The sequence below is a fragment of the Argiope bruennichi genome, chromosome 8, assembly GCF_947563725.1.
Source record: "Argiope bruennichi chromosome 8, qqArgBrue1.1, whole genome shotgun sequence".
NCBI lineage: Eukaryota > Metazoa > Arthropoda > Arachnida > Araneae > Araneidae > Argiope > Argiope bruennichi.
In genome coordinates, this window is record NC_079158.1 from 107,745,309 (window position 1) to 107,763,025 (window position 17,717).

General features: G+C 28.5%; 1 long non-coding RNA gene across 3 annotated transcripts; it reads left to right on the top strand.

Moving 5' to 3' along the window:
• The first annotated feature begins 633 nt into the window (after window positions 1–633).
• On the top strand, window positions 634–11,466 carry LOC129980501 (uncharacterized). Of its 3 annotated transcripts, none has more exons than XR_008785239.1 (3): window positions 634–725; window positions 4,556–4,639; window positions 10,758–11,466. It is a non-coding gene; the product is annotated as an uncharacterized LOC129980501 (long non-coding RNA). The 3 variants fall into 3 exon arrangements; XR_008785241.1 differs by lacking the exon at window positions 634–725 and adding an exon at window positions 1,400–1,644; XR_008785240.1 differs by lacking the exon at window positions 634–725 and adding an exon at window positions 1,400–1,528.
• Window positions 11,467–17,717: the final 6,251 nt, after the last annotated feature.

Here is a 17,717-nt window from a genome sequence, read left to right on the forward strand (position 1 = left end):
TGTTAATGATACTGATTAATATTTTTTTTTATTATCATAAAAATGCATAATTAAAAGATCGAAAAAATGCAATATGTTTCTGCTGATTAAATGAAAATTTCAGGCGATTTGCCCCCAGGTATCTGAGTATTTCAGCCTAATTTATAAAAAGAAACACACAAAAATATCATTATAATGAAAAAAGGAAGCTTAAAGATTACATATATATAACTGGAACAGGGATAATGTAAACACATACCGAAACTTGAATTGAAAAGGAAGAGAAAATATAAATTTTTATAAAAAATAAGTTTTAAAATAGTACAGGAAATAATTATTCAATTTAACTTCAGGAACAAAACGTAACTAAATATTTAAAATATAGTTAAAAAAAATTATTATTATTACAAATAGGGAGTAATTTATTTTTTTAAAAAGGAGTTTAATTATATAAGTAATAAATTTACTGATTAGCATATAGCGAAACTTTTATTGTTTATTTTCATTAATATCATTATTCAGTGGAACTTTATGCCAAAGCGGAGGCACAAAACCGCTTTTACAGCGAGGGCCAAAAAAAAAAAAAAAAAAAAAAAAAGAACTATTTGCTAAAGCGGATACACAAGAACTGCTTCACAGCTAACAGATCGATGGTTCATATCACCCCCATACAGAAAGGAATGGGTAACCGGCGTCGGTGAGCTATCGCTCGCTTTGTTTACTACTTGGTGACCATCCAGATCTTCGTAAGTACCCCCAAATTCTCTGTTTTCAGTTTTGCAAAAATAACTGATTCCAAACCGAAAGTAGAGTTCCCAGTTATAAGAATATTTTTATAGATATCCATGCTAGTTAAGATTTGGTTTTTAATTTTAAAACTGCTAAAACAATCAGTAAACTGAAAAAAAAAAAACTTATTAGAAGGCTATATCAAATGTGTAATACGTGAAATGGAATGCTGAAAATTCAGTCTTCCTGCAACTGTAAACTTGAAGTTGCACTATTTCCCCCTCCCCCTCCCCTGCTGTTGTTTGGCTCTATTATTTTTATCTTGCTAAAAAATGAAAAGGGTGGATCCTAGTCCTAGCACAGCCCACCTCTTGACGTCTTTTTGAATTCTCACCAAACGAGTGGAAATAACGTCGCCAATGTGGAAACCTAGACGGATTTTTTTATTTATTTTATATTACTTTTATTTTATTTTTTTATTCTTATTTTTATTTATTTATTATTTTAGTTTATTAATAAATAATCAACCTAGACGGATTTTTTAAATTTTATTTTTTTTATATATTTTTATTATTTTATTTTATTATTATATTTATTATTATTTCTGGCTTTCAAGTATCGTTTTTTAATTGAAAAATAATAATAATAACAAATATTCAATTTGTAGTCAATTTGGCGAGATTTCAAATAAGTTGTCAAGAGGTGGGCCCATCTAGGATTTTTCCAATGAAAACATTGTGTATCGTCGTGTTCTTAAAACGTTTACGAACAGTTAGATATCTTACCGTGCTAAATCTAAAATAAAATGAAGGAGAAAGGCGTAATTATCCAATTTCACTGTTTTTATGAAAAATTAAACTATTTGTTTCCAGGATAATCGGTAAAAGTTTACAATTGGGTGCCCTCTCGATTTTTTGGACGCCACAAGGGTTTTCGGTAGGTAACCCAACAGTAATGTCAATGTAAACAAAGCAGTATGGAAACCAGAAGTAGTGCTTCATCGCTAAAATTTGTCGTCAATCGAAGGGGCATCCAAATCTACACTAGTACCATTAATTGTTCTGAAGTTTTGCTGATACTCTTAATATACAAATTATTAACAATAAAATTTAAAAATATTTCCTTTTTGTTTTTTGCTTTTATTTCTTAATCCGTAAAATAAAATACTGTAAAAAAAATAAACATCCTTCATAGAATTTTTTTTTATAATCAGATATAAATTTTGCAGCTTTGACAATATACATTTTATAATTTAATAATGCACTTTTGCAAATGTATATTTGTTATATTAAATATTTGCCACAAACACATTTATGACAAAAAATTAAAATGCTTGAAAAATAAGGTGATAGCTCATGTATATACCTTATTATTTAATGATGGATTTTTTGTCTTTGTATGTCATCAAAATAGAGGAAAAAACATGTAAAGATGTATCATTAAGATAACTGGTTTTATTAATTTGTGATTATTATGTCTCTTGTATATAGTATTTAACTGGTCGAGGATATGGAACACTCAAAATATCTTTTGCATTAAAAAATATTGAAAATCAAAATGCATGAAAAACATGAAATAAGCCTTAAAATTAACTCGCTGATGATTATTCAATTAAGGGGCACCCAATTGTAAACTTTTACCCAATTAATTGAGTAGCTTTTTTTTTCCCCTTTTTGTACTTCTTATTTTTCTTCATCTCCTTAAATTCTTCATGATTTTTCTTAAAAATAGACTGCTTCTTTCATCAATGTTTTATTTTCAAATAAATAATATAGATTCTGCTGTAATTAATCAAAAACTATTTAATGCAGTATAGGTAATTTGAATTTGTCATTTTTAGTAAACATGAAAATTAACATGTTAATGAAAATGAATGAAGCAAAGTATCTTTTCTTTTATGAGTTGTATTTTATTTATTAAATCCCTTAAAGTTACAGCTCAGAGTGTCATATTTAAGAATAATACTTTTTTCAGTAACCTTTCATATATTTTATAATAAATTTAAGTATTTTTAAACATTCATCAAAGTATTGAAACTTACTTGTAAATGTGATGACTTTTATTCCAATGTATTGACAGTGGATGATGGTAATTTGACAGAAAGGAGAACATTTTGTATTTATAGTTGCACTTTGTTTACATTTCTTTGACAGTTATAAAATCTAATTAATATCAAGCTGTTTTTTCTTCTTTTTTTGGTAAATAAATTCTTTTGAGACTCCTCAGAGTAGGACAAATGTCTACTTTTCTTGTGCAAATTAGATAAATATGTACATTTTTTTTAAGTATTTAAATAATTTAAAAGGAATTTTCCTGAATACTTTTATTTGTTGTAAAATAATTGTTTTGTAAATTAAAATGGTAGTTTATATCATTCCATGCAACTGCTTTCGATTGTAATAATAAAAAAGGAATCTGTTGATTTCTGGCAGATATTTTATAAGGTACTATTATTGCATTTAATTGTGTGTGAAGTTTTGAAAGTTTAATTCAATTAGTTCATTATTCAATACATAAATAAACTGAAGTACTATAGATTACATTGATAATTTTGCATATTGATAATTTTCGAGTTATGCATTATAAATATTATATTGAATCATTTATTAATTAAACAGTGAGCATATTATTTATACTAAATCATTTCTTTTATTTATGATCAAAGTTTGGGCTGATAAGAGATCTATAAAAAGCTTGCATTTACTGTCATAATGTTTTAATGAAATTTAAATATTTTAAATTTCATCAGTCTAAAATGCCTAAATGTGCATAAATTCATAAACATATAATTCCTTAAATTAAATTATTATTTGGAATCTTTTATTTAAATTGTATTTCAAGATAATTTGTGCAATTACATCTGCAACATATCAGCTATATCTAATCTTATAAGATTCAAAAAAAAAAAAAAATTTCATGATAAGAGAATGAAAAACAAACATTAATGTAAGTACAATAGATAAAATGTAAGAATATTAATGTATTATTCTATGTTATTATTAATGTAATAATAATTAATATATTTGTAATATTATATGTGCAAATATTAATCTAAGTACAATATATACAAACATCAAAATCATAACAAATATTCGAGAACTGATTATGATTTTACGTCGAACATTCTAATTCAAAGAAAAATGAAATATCTGGAACACACATAAGCACTCTACTGAGAATTCTTTTGAAAAATATGCACTTGAATTGTGCTTCTCAAATTAAAGTAAAGATTTATGTTAACAATAATATATTCTTGAAAGCCTAGGCCCTTTTGAGAAATAGAAAGAAAGAATGATAGTATTCATCATGTCTAAAAAAAATTCTGTGTTAAAGAATTTGTAAAAGTCCCTCAGATCTTTCTCATTAAACGAATAAACAAAGAATTCTTTTAATTATTGGTTTGGGTTTGGATCCTTCTATTTTATTGTGATTTATTATTATTATTATTATTATTATTTACTTTTAACTGTGCTAACTGGTGCTTTAGATTCCTTAAGTACAGCATATGGTAAATATGAAGAATTATTTAAGGCATTCAAAATAGTAAAATACAGATCTTAAATATTTTGGAACAAATTCTAGAAGAAGGCAAAGGAACTTTTCCTTCTTGAAACAATTGTCTTGATATATTTGATTGAAGCTACATGAAAATTTTTGTTTAGAAATAGATAAAAAGTATAAATATATACATATATCAGATATTTGTTTGATACATTCCTCCTTAATTATCTTTTAATACTTGTATATTAGTTTAACAATGTTCAATTTGACAAATCAAATCATTATTCAGTATTTTCTAAATGAACCATATTTTTGTTAATTCACATGTTATTATTATTTTTTCCAGATCTGGTGTTTACTGATACATTACTGAAAAGATTGCATTTAAAAGCTGTATGTGAAAGAATGCAACCACCGAATCATTTGTTGAGTAAGCTATGTTCTTTACAACTGTAAATTATTTTCAACTATTTTATTAACCTAATTATTAATATTTCTTATATGAATAAAATCTTTTGTTTAAAGTTACAGTTAATTTATAATGAAAATATTTTTAATGAATTTGTATTCATTTTATATTTTATGTATGATTGATTTATTGAATACTAGCCGCCTTTGCAACCAGCCAGTTCGCCAATCTCGCTAAAATTCGCCAGTGCTCGTTAAAGTTTTAATAGTTAAATATTTTATGTAACTCCTATTTTAATAGCTTCTTCATCAAAATATTTTAAAGCTTTAAATTTTGATAGTCATATAAATCACTCATAATATTATAAAGGCCTTCAGCCATAATGTAATATGTATCTCTCTAATTTTCTGTAGAATTTATGCTTTAAATTAAAGTGGACATGATTAAATTTCAGTTAATATAAGAACATTTTTTTCTGAAACAAAGCATTTTTTTTTTTTTTTTAATATGAGTATTGAAAACAGTCGCTGAGCATTTAAACCTTATGGGCACTAAAGAATATCTTTCTTGATTTATGTAATATCTCAAGAATTTTTCAACAAAATTTTCTACTGATTCATCATGAATAGATCTATTAATTAACAATGTTTAATTTTAAATGAATCAAAGAAAAAAAACAGAATCGTTTGAAAATAATCGATCAAAAACATGTTAAGCCTGACCTCGTTTGCATGGGAAAAAAGCCGAAGCCTTACTCATTTGGCGGTGGGGAAATGAAAAGAATTTTTGGGTGGAAAGGTTCCAAAATTTTGCTTAATTTTTAATTAATTAAAATTCTAACTAAAAATTTAAAAAAAGAGCTCCAAGGTGCTTATTCCCGACCTCCAAGGTACCAAATTTGGTAGCTGTAGGTCAAACGGTCTGGCCTGTATTATGCAAATTTGTGTGTTTGAGAAAGAAACAAGTTCTTATATTAGGTGACTAACTTTACATCTAATTATTTTTCCGAGTTCAAAGGGTTAAAAAAGTTGTCATAAGTTTGCCATTTGTGTCATTTTATTTTAAGGTCTAATTAAATAAATGTAAAATTATTTATATTCTTAAAATAAAGTCTAAAAATTGAAATCTGCTGTCGCAAATTTCATGTGAACATGTTACTATTTTTTTTTTTTTTTTTTGAAGTCCTGGGGTATCATCTCGAGTTCAGATTTTTTTTTTCCGTGAAAAACCAATTTAAACCGGTTTTAAACAATCATGTGATTAACAGATTACGCATGTGTCGATATTGAGAAAAACCGATGTTTTTTTCTTCTTTTTTTTCCCTCCATCTTAAAATATTTCGTTCAAGCCCAAATACTTTTCCTGGGCTTGGTGGGAGTAAGGGAGTGTCAAAAAAGTTTTTTTTTTTTTGAAGCCTGTTTCAACTGGAATGTTAACGTAACTATTGTATTGCGAAATCGTCAATATTTATAAAAACGATTTTTTTCCCCCATCGCAAAATCGTTCGAGCTCAACAAATTTTTTTTGCCAGCTAAAAAAAAATTAAAAATTATATATATAAATATATATATATATTGCCCAATTCGACTGAAAATTTCAGTGAGGTGATAGTAGGCATGAAGAGAATTAAAAATCGCCATACAACATAGTGTCCCAAACGTCGTATAGTAGGTAAAAATAGCAAAAATATGCGGAGTCCCAAAATTGTTGAAAACTCTGAAAAATTTATTAAAAAAATAACAACTGATGTTTTAATTATGAATATTTTTAAAGCGGAAGCACATTCTTAAAGCAGTGGATCGTCAATTATTGAAAGAAAAAAAAATAGTTTAGAATCCTTATCTGTAAAAATATTAAAACTTGAGGAAAAATGAAAGCATGAAAATGTAAGGGGTATTTTATACTCTTTAATTTGAAGTTTGTAGTGTGAAAACTGAGGACTTTTTAAGATATTCTAGAAAAACTAAAATGGGCACCAGTAAACATCGGTACCGAAGTTTGCAGAAGCTGTTGCCAAATTCAAAAGAAAAATTGAAAGAATTGATAGAAGGCATTAAGAAGATAAAAAATTACCGTAAAACATAAGGTGACAGGTGACGTTTATGCGGTGAAAATCGCAAATGCAAACATCGTGAAATCAATAAGACTGCCGAAGAGAATGGCCTTATGAATGCGAGGATTAGGACAAGCAGTCTAGAACAAGAGGACTTCTCGTATGTAAATTTTCCATGCGTTTTATGAAAATAGAAGCAACGGAAATATTCAGTAATGTGCATTGTGGAATTGATGGTTGTTAAACTTCTTCGAAAACAACTTAACATATTTTACGAATGACGAATATGCAGATATGCATTTAATTTACAGCCGACCGGATGGCAGTGGACGTCTAGAACAAAGAATGTACCAAGAGCAATATAAGAGGAGGCGTTGTCCTCACCATACCACGTTTGCAAACATCGATCGAAGTCTTTGAGAGACAGGATCCTTCAAAAAACAAGGCCAAATGCGCACACCTGACACCAAAAACAGAGTTTTGCAGCTCTTTGCAGTTATTCCGCTTGCAGAAAGTCTAGCTCCAATAAGATGATGATTACCCACTTCGGATGGAGTTCGCATGCTGCATGCTTCATGCCACACAGGAAGATACACACTTTTTGCTAGAATTTTATTCTGAGGTGAAACCTTCTTTAAGAGAGAAGGCGTCTTCAACACGCACAGTGCGAAGTTCCCACATCATTATCTCGTTGAACGCACAAATTTAATAACAACATGTAGGCAGGTATTCTCGAAGATCATCTATTGAGGTCGTATCTTCTGCCCGAATGCCTCAGTGGCGCAAAGTACCTAGTTTTCTTGCAACACATCCCTCCGGATTTACGTCAGAGCATGATGGTACACCAGCAGATTTTAGTTGCATTCGTAAAATCTGACATGCTGTTTGCAAATGAAGTTTAATGACCATCCATTCTGCAATGTGCATTAATGAATACTTGCTCGCCGCTTTTATTTTACCCAAACGCATAGAAACTTTACATACGAGAAGGCCTCTTCTTCTTGACTCCTTTATTCCTAATCTTCGCATTCATAGGGCTATTCTCTTAGCCAGTCGCATTGATTTCTCGACATCTTTTTTGCTATTTTCATCGAATAAATGTGACCTGCGCCCCTATGCTTTATGATAATTTTTCATCTCCTTCATGCCTATTATCACTTCTCTGAATTTCTTTCGAACTTGACAACACCCTCTGCAGACATCGGTACCGATTTTGTAGCGATGTTTTCTGGTGCATAATTTAGTTTTTCTCGAATATATTAATAACTCCACAGTTTTCACACTAGGATTTTATCAAATTAAAAAGTATAAAGCTCCTTACATTTTTAATCTTTTATTTTTCTTCAAGTTTTAATATTTTTGCACATAAGGGTTTATAGTGAATGCCTATTATAAGTCATATATCAGTATGAATCTGTAAACTATAGGCTCCGTCGAGGTTACGTGTGACGTTACTGGCGCGCTGCCCATCATCCGGGATTGAAACTCGCGTTGCTTTTAAAAAGTTATTCTCTTTTTTTTCTTCAGAATCCTCGCACATTGCTTCGGTGAAGCTTGTAGTCAAAATTAATTGTTTAATTTTGAAAGTATAAATACAAATAAAATTATTTTTGTAACTTGTCGCAATAATTGGAGTCAACAACAACTACATGCAACCCTAATTACGACAGGTTCTAAACTACTTTATCGTTTACAGCAATTTGCGACCCCCTGGATCATCAAATCGGCATGTTACCTACATGAAAAAAAAAAAAAAAATGCTTTTAAGAATGTGTTTTCGCTTTAAAAAAAAATTCATAGTTGAAACATCATTTGTTATTTGTTTTAGTAAATTTTTTAGAGTTTTCAACAATTCTAAGATTCTGTATATTTTTGCGATTTTTACCTACTAAACGTCGTTTGGTACCCTATACTGTATGCTGATTTTCAATCCTCTTGATGCCTACTATCACCACTCTGAATTTGTCTGGACGAATTTGGCAACATCCTGTATGTATGTACATATATATATGCTACATTTTACTCACTGGGAATTTTTTTGTACGGGATCCTTATAAAAATTTAAATTTTGTATTTTTTTCTGTTTAATCCCCTGACAATTTTAATCGATTTCATAACATTTTGCTCCTTTTTTACGCAACTTTGTAATTTACAGTGTATGTCTATGATCAATATTTAAGGAATGAAAGCATCGGTCAAGGTTTTTGTGACCTTGTGTGTGTATATAAATATATATAATGATGTGTGTATATAAATGTGTGTGTATATAAATATATATATCGATACCCCCCCCCCCTCTCGTTTTCGCTTTGATTAATTTCGTCACTTTATGTGCAGCTAACTAATCAAAATGCTCTATCATTACTATGCTGCAGAAATAATAAAAATTTAATTTTTAAAACCTTTTTACTATCCCTCTCTAGAAAAACCGAAATATTTTCGTATATTTGTATATCTTGTTTGACGACACTTAGCAACTGAACGTATATTCCTTTTTTTTTTTCACTTGTTCAATTTTTGGGAAATCCTGTAGATATATATTATTCTTTACGCAAAATGTAGTGTCACCATACGTTGTTGCACTTGTGCAACCTTCGGAATTCTGAACATTTGGATAGAACTTTACCCCTAGCCAATCCTTGCTGCATGTCTGACAAGACACATTTCCCGACATAGCAACTTGAGATTTCTGACTAAATGGTCAATAGTGACATTTTAAATATATAAAGATACCATCCATAATTATATCTGTCATAACAATATATATTGTTTCTATGGAACTTCCTGCTTACTCTTCCGAAAGTGAATCATTTCATAGCCATGTGTCAATAATCTTCACGATTAGTATTCTAGAAACCATATTGAACATTTACAAGCTAATAAATGCCGAATAATTTTTGGCTTATATATTACTTCTTTTCACTATTTGCATTGCCATTTGTTCTTATAGATTTATTTATTTTCTTTATTCTAATATTTCCAGTTTAATGGCAAATATTCCTGTTTTGTTGGCAAATTATTGATTTATGAAGTATTTTCAATCATCTGGGCTTCCCATGTATTTGTTGTCATAATTTTTGAAATAAATAAATGTTATACTTGTATTTCTTATTAAAAAAAAGTTAATGTTTCTTAACGAGTAGTTATCATAATGAGCGAAGGAAAATGTTAAAAAGTAACTGGCTGAACGAGCGATGATGAGGAGACAAAACTGAGTGACGAGGAGACACTATGACGTAGTGTGCTAGATTAGTCTGTATCAGTTTGTATTGATTGCTTGTTTGAAAGGAACATTTATGTCTACTTGGAGGAGGCTTTGGCCTGATTGCGTTGTCGAACGCGACTCCGAGAGGTTCGAGCACCTGTCTAGGAAACCTTAATCGACGAAATTTTTGTATCTGGTATGATTATGGGGTTAGAGGCGAAATGCAATGACATCGATGAGGTGTTGAAAGAACATATCCAAAATTATCGAAAAACGTATTCTGTGTCGGAGCAAAAAGCCAGCGGAGATTTGGTTTGGAGAGGACAACTTTAAGTGAAATTAGAGAAATATCGAATGTATAGGAAGTTTATAGCATCATACTAGAAGCATTATCTTAATACAGCCATAGCTTGGTGCGCTACAAATTCATTTAATGATAATGCTATATCTCATTTTTATCAAATTTTGAAACGTAAGTAAAGAAAAGTGTCTATATACAATTTTCTTGTAAAAAAAAAAGACATGTATCATAAATTACGTTACTATAGATTTGTTTGAATATTTTTTTCTCACAGTGGAACGCATTGTTCTATTTTATGTAGACTCCTTTTGAAAAATTGTTTCATTTAACACGTGTGTCGCATTACGAGAAAGATTCCAGAACGAATTATGCTGTGTAATTCATTTCCCAAAATTTCTGTTGATATTCCTGAATCAAACCGAATAACCATGTGCTTGCACATTTTTTTTTTATAATTAAGCAAATGACTAGCCAATTAATAAAATAAATACCAAATATTTGATTATTTTTTGCCGTTTTCAGGAGCTCCAAATATAACACTGCATTAATCTTTTTTTCTTTTCTTTTCTTTTTTTTTTAGATTCCAAGATTGTGTTGTCGCAAACGTAATGACATGCTAATGAGAAAAGCTGATAAATCCTCACATCTCTCGGAATAAAAGTGGCAACAATAAGAAAGGCTTGACTTACCAAAGACACTATCCCAACTTCAACATGCAGCATATCTTGATGGAATCGGGAATCATGAAATAATAAATTCCCCAATGCATGTTTAGAAATTTTTAATCACGCTTTAATTTTTATTACTGTATGTTACTCACATACAAAAAAAAGAGGAATTTTATTCTTATGACCCATGTTATAAAACAAAAATTACATTCAAAAGATTCCATACTGATTCACATAATGAAGTAATTTCATTTTTGTCATTTACAGACAAAGGAATTAAATTGTATTCGTCGTGAATATTTTATTGACAAACTGGAATTAAAGTGACATGCAGAAAGAATAGTTTTGAGTTAATTTTCTCATTCCCACTTAATGTAGAAACTATATGCTTGCAAATTTTGTGATATTTCCTCAGCTTCCGAATTAAAAAAAAAATATTTGCTGATTCATACTAAAAAGAAACCACATACATGTGACGCGTGTTGTAAAGCATATTTTCAACGGTCACATTTAAAAAATCATTTGATGTTGCATACGAATAAGGAATCCTACGCTTGCAGCTGTTGCAACAAAATCTATTCTATTATTTTCAATTTATAAAGACATTTACGGACGCATACACTAGCGAAAATGTTTACATGCGAGTTTTGCATGAAAGCCTTTAACCGGTACAAAGCTTTAAAAGTGCATTTACGTTTGCATACGGGAGAGAAACCGTTTACATGTGAATTTTGTAAGAAATCCTTTTCGAGTAAGCAAAATTTCAACCAACATTTACGGGCGCATACACAAGAAAAACCTTTTAAATGCGAGCATTGCAAGAAAGCCTTTTCCCAGAAGAGTAATTTAAAAGTACATTTACGTCTGCATACAGGAGAGAAACCGTATAAATGTGTAATTTGTAACAGACCCTTTAAAACTAGTGGGCATTTCAAAACACATTTACGGACGCATACGGGAGAGAAACCATATTCCTGTGACATTTGTAGCAAATCCTTTTCGGCTACTTCACAATTAAGAACCCATTTACGTACGCATACACAGGAGAAGCCGTTTAAATGCGAGTTCTGCCAAAAAGCCTTTTTCCAGAACTGTTATTTAAAGATACATTTACGTCTGCATACGGGTGAAAAACCGTACACATGTGAATTTTGTAACAAACCTTTATCGGATAAGGGAAGTTGCCATCAACATTTACGGACGCATACACAAGAGAAACCGTTTAAATGCGAGTTTTGCAAAAAAGCCTTTGTCCATAAATATAATTTAAAACTACATTTACGTCTGCATATGGGACAGAAGCCGAGTACTTGTGAAATTTGTAACAAATCCTTTTCGTATAAGGGGGGTTTAATAAAGCATTTACGTACGCATACGGAATAGAAGTTCTTTGTCTGCGACTTTTGCAAGAAAGCCCTTTTACAAGAACGCGGATTTAAAAATGCATTTACGAACGCATACGAAAGAGAAATCGTACGCTTGTGACGTCTGTAATATAAGATATTCTCATTCCATTTCTTTGAAGAAACATTTGCCGAAGCATATCATAGAAAATGAATGAATTATGCACTTGTGATGTTCAATAAAGCACTTGTTATTGGGAGAACTTTACCTCATCTTAAAAAGAACGACTGATAATAATGATTTTTTAGTAAGTTAAACGTTTCAAAAAACAAGGACCAAAAAAGCTTATTATTGTGCTAAAATATATGAAATAATGTCTTCTAGATTTCCATTTTATATTGCGAAAGCCCATAATGCATATTCATTGCTATTTTACAGGGAAATTCTTTTACTGAAATGAATATTCTAACTTTGCAGGACTATTGAAGAAAACAAAAGAAAGAATATTCTTGTTGTTCACCCGAAATTACGAATAGCCGTTGGAAATTTAAACAATACAGTTATAAATGTTCAATAGAAGCACTTCCAGGACACAAGAACATTATCAAGACGATACGATAACTCATCCCATACCCTTTCAGTTTCTCCAATATCATGCTTTGAAAGCCTGGAGATACGCATGTTTTAAGTTGATCAACGTCAATTGATAGTATTGAATAAGCACCTGCAGTTTGTTCTAGTCCCAGATTAGTTTATTAATGTGAATATGTTTTATGCACATGCGATAAAATGTTTCGAATAAAAATTTGTATGTTATTGAAAATTATTGCAAATTAAAGTAGTACTTCCCTTTTACTTTTGTGTATGTTTTCTTGAAGTTTCAAAGCTGTGATTTATTATGAGAAATATAAAATCTAATATGCAGATGTATGACTTTGTACGGAAGTATCCTGCTTCAACTGTGCATCTTATTTTAAACCATTTTGTATTGGAATAGTTCTTGTGCATTTTTCTTAAAAATTCGAATATAAGGTGTAAAATTTAGAATGTAATGATATGTTTTGTGTTTCATTGTGCAGATGGTTTATGATTGTATTATTATGTGGTTGTAGAAAAATTTAATTTAATTTATCGTTCTTTAAGACGATTTCTGAAAAATAATACATATTTTACTCTTGGTATTTTACCGGATAAATATTACATAAAATTATTACAAATAAGGTTAAAAATTTCCTACCTAGTAATTTATTAAAAAAAAATCTTATTTTGTATATTTATTTCCATTCGTAATTCATTGCAAGTTTATTTTTTAAGCTGAATTTTCTGTTCATTTTCGGATTCGGAAACGGTTCCCACTTTCGCGCATGCGTCACCGCGGAAAGTTTATTTTGGATAAACTTTGGATTCACTGTTTCATATACAATGAATCCAAAGTTTGTTTAATATTTTGAATTCCAATTAATTTGAAAAAATAATGATATACATTGAAATCACAAATTAATTCATACACATATAAAAATCTTGTAAACTAACGAAAAGAGTCAGCATGGTCATAATTTTTATTCAGTTCTGATAATATCATTCAATGGAATTATGAATAGTATTGATTTTGTAACTTGTGAGACTGCTGTTTTTTCATTTGTATCCGCGGAAACATTCTGAGATTAATTTCCTCGGTTTAAGGAAAATTCATTGCTTCCTTTTCATTATAACCGTGTGACTACCATTCTATTCAAATAAGTTTTCATACAATTTATAATTCAAAATACAGACTGTAGAAAAAAAGAAAAAAAAAAACTGCTATCGCAAACTTTAAGTTATTTTGTGAAACCATTATTGTTTAAAATCACGTGGTATCATCCATCCACCTGACTCATATTTCGTAATCACCAACATTTAGAAAAACGCCAAGAATGTGTCCTTACTTATTTTTTTTCTTCTTTAACACCTCGCTTCCTTTTTAAGATAGATAGATTGCTTTACTTAGGTAAAATACCGATTTTCTGAACGCAAATTTGTCTGTTTCAAATAGATCTTAGTTACCATCGTTTTACAATTAACTTTTTTTTTGTTGCTAATATAATTAAAATGTATTGAGCAAAATTTTAGTAACAAATATTTTTTTTAATAAGTAACTTAATTTTTACATATTTTTTTTATTATCTGCGTTATTCACAATTATGTAATTCAAAGAGGCATAATCAAAATGTATGTCTTGAAACTTAATCTCCATTTTAATTTTTCTAAATAACATCACATTTAATTTAGGAAACAATCAAATAAAAAATAATATAATAGATATATTACTATAATAACAGCATAAATATATTATTGTAATATTCTGAAATAAATATCTTAATTAAGAGAAAATAATTTATTTGTATATATGAATATTATTTTTGTCATTGTTATTAAATTTAATTAGTAAAAACACATTAATTAGTTAAACTCTATGATTAAAATGCAGTATTTTTTTACCTTTCTAAGCAAACCAGATCTTTACTTTACTACCGTTTCTTTACCCATTATTTTTAAAAATCCTTTCAAAAATTATTTAAAAAAATTTTTTAATAAGGAATAATTGCATAATTTTGGTTACATTATCGCATACATAACCTTCATTTACTATACTTGAATTGTCCTTAAATACTCCGGCATTTTTTTAAGAAAATTTAATATTAAAAGGGAATAGAATTTTGATAGTATTTCAAAAAGATATTTCTAAATTTACATTACTTATTATATTTATATATAAGAGAGCGCATCTCCCATACGATCACTCAGTGGTTTTGTCGCCATAGGCAAATTGGGATAGTTTTTCAAAAGCAGCAGAGATAGGTAAGTAGATGGTCATACAGAACTGTCATACGTATCTATTTTTCTTTCTTGATGCTCATAAAAGCATCTGTTAATGCCCTATCTAAGAAATACTTATCTGCAAATAAGCTTTCTTTGAGAAAATATATTTAAGCAATTTTATTTTGATGATTAAAATGCTAAAGAAGAAAGGGGAAAATATCAAAATAATGTTTATTAAAATTATTTGATAAAAAAAAACCTTCACTTTTAAATAAAATAGTAGACGAATAAAAATTTTACAAGATGCTGCATTCCAGTGGATATCAAATCAAAAGAATAACATTAGGTCAACATACAGATATGCAATCGTAATTTCAATCGTACTGAAGAAATATATAGTTGTTCATATATTTATTCATACTTTAACATGAGTTACAAGACAGACAACGACTCCAGAAACTGAATTTATCAAACATGCTTAAAGGTTGAAAGCGTGTGCTTTGATGCAATACATCAAAATTTCCAATTATAATTTTAACTAATTAATTTAAAATTTTGAATATGGCTATGCTAATTTTCCTAAGCTTTTTTATTAAACAAATAAAATATCTTGACGGGTACGAGAAATTGCGTTGTGTCAAGGTGTCGTAAGGAATTGTTATCCTCGTTTGTAGAATACTTTTCAGCTACTACTGCAAACATAATATTCCATTTTTTTTCAAAAATTATTGTTATCTAATAATATTACTGCTGTCATACTTTTTTTTTTTTGTAATTATTATATTGCATAAAAACAAACGAGTAATATTGAGTGACAGAAAAAACAAGTTTAAATGAATGGCAAAAGAATAAATTCGTCTTTACTTGAGGCGTTAAATTTTGATAGAGTATTGGGAATGAAATGAATCGCAGTACAATAATATATTTTGGGAATTATAAGAGGAAAACATCAACATTTTATCATTCAGATTTAGTATTTAGAACTTCAAAAATAACATTTGGAAATTATGAAATTTTTTTCCTGAAACATTAACAAAGGTTTCTTTTATTCGCAAAAGAATTACTTTTTCTTCAAAAAAAATTGCTGTAAAAAAATTTAAGTGTGAGTGATTAGTGATGGTATTCGGGTATCTAATTTTAAGAGTAAATATCCAGAATGGATATTCATTTTTCAATTAATTGTATTCATATAAAAAAAACTGTATGATCTTATATGCTAATGTTATAAAGAGGCAGAAAAAGTATAAAGGTAAAAGTATATGAATTTATTAATTTTATAATTTTTTTAAAAAATTAATAAAAAAAAAAATAACATCACACATTTTACTTTTCAATTCTTTTTAGTTACAATGAGCAATAATGAGGTAGACAATTTTTTAAAAAGTAATTTTAAGTAAATTATTATTATTATTATTATTTTTTTTTACTTAAAATGATATTGGAAACAAAAGTGAAAGATATTTTTACAGATTTTTTTTCTTCCAATTTTTAGACTGTGGTTTAAGCATTTATAAGAATCATGTTTTAGAGGTACAATTTGAATTTTGAAAGGAGTTGCATAGATTATCGGCTATTATATAATATCTTGTGGAATATATTATATCATATATTCCACCTGTAAATGATTGTTTCCAATGATAATGATTGGAAACAATGATTCCACCTGTAAAGTTTCATTTTTTTTCTGTCAAGTTCTCTTTATCTCTTTAGAAGTTTCCAATTATATGATACATATCCACGTTCAACTGCCCTTTCATATGCTAGAAGATTTCTTTTTTCTTCTTTTGTGAATACAATGGTCCAGGAAGTTCTTTCAGTTGCATTTAGAATGTACAAAACTACTCTGATTTTTAAAATACTGGTTTCATGCAAACTCCTTCATCAAAACAGTCAACAAAACATATTTTGTGATCCTTCTCATATTTTTCATTCTCTGTCCATCCTTTTTTTCTGTAATGAATAAAATCTGTCTTCAGTTGATTGCCATCAATTTTTTTTTATTGATCCAATTGATGTATGTAAATTAAACCATTCAGACAGTTCTAACCAACTTGTATTATTAGCTTAAAAATTTTTACTGAAAGTGAATTGAATCAATACTAATTTTTTTTTTTTTTTTTTTTTTTTTTTTTTTTTTTTTTGGAAATTAGCCTTTCTTCATGTTTTTGTAATGAGGAGAATGGAAGTTGTTTTAAAAACATATTCTCCAAGTTATTAAATTGCCTATTGAACAAATGAATTTGCAGATAATTTGATTGTGAGATTATGATTAATTTTGTTATTGATTCTAAATTGTAAATTATTTTTTCAACTTAACATAAACAATGTTAAAATTCATTATTCCATTGTAATTATCATTATTTTAAATCAATAAAAATTATTCTTTCATTTCATTTTCCTACAATATTTTTTTCTATATCCTCAAAGAAATTGTTGTTTTTTAATTTTTTTAATAATTTAGTCAACACCTTAATTTAAAAAAATAAAGTAGGTATATAAATTATATAAGTTTTAAGGATTTTCATCATCCTTTATAATTTTTTTTTACACAATATCTCAAAAATATTCACCACTCTCTATTTATCCACTCATCATTTGAATCAGTTAAAACAATATTAATATAGCATTTTTTAAGGTGGAGCAAATGTTTCTAATTTCGTTAACGGTTTGGTTAACTAATATACATTGGTATATTACAATAATGAATGCTTGTGAAGCAAATTACTTTT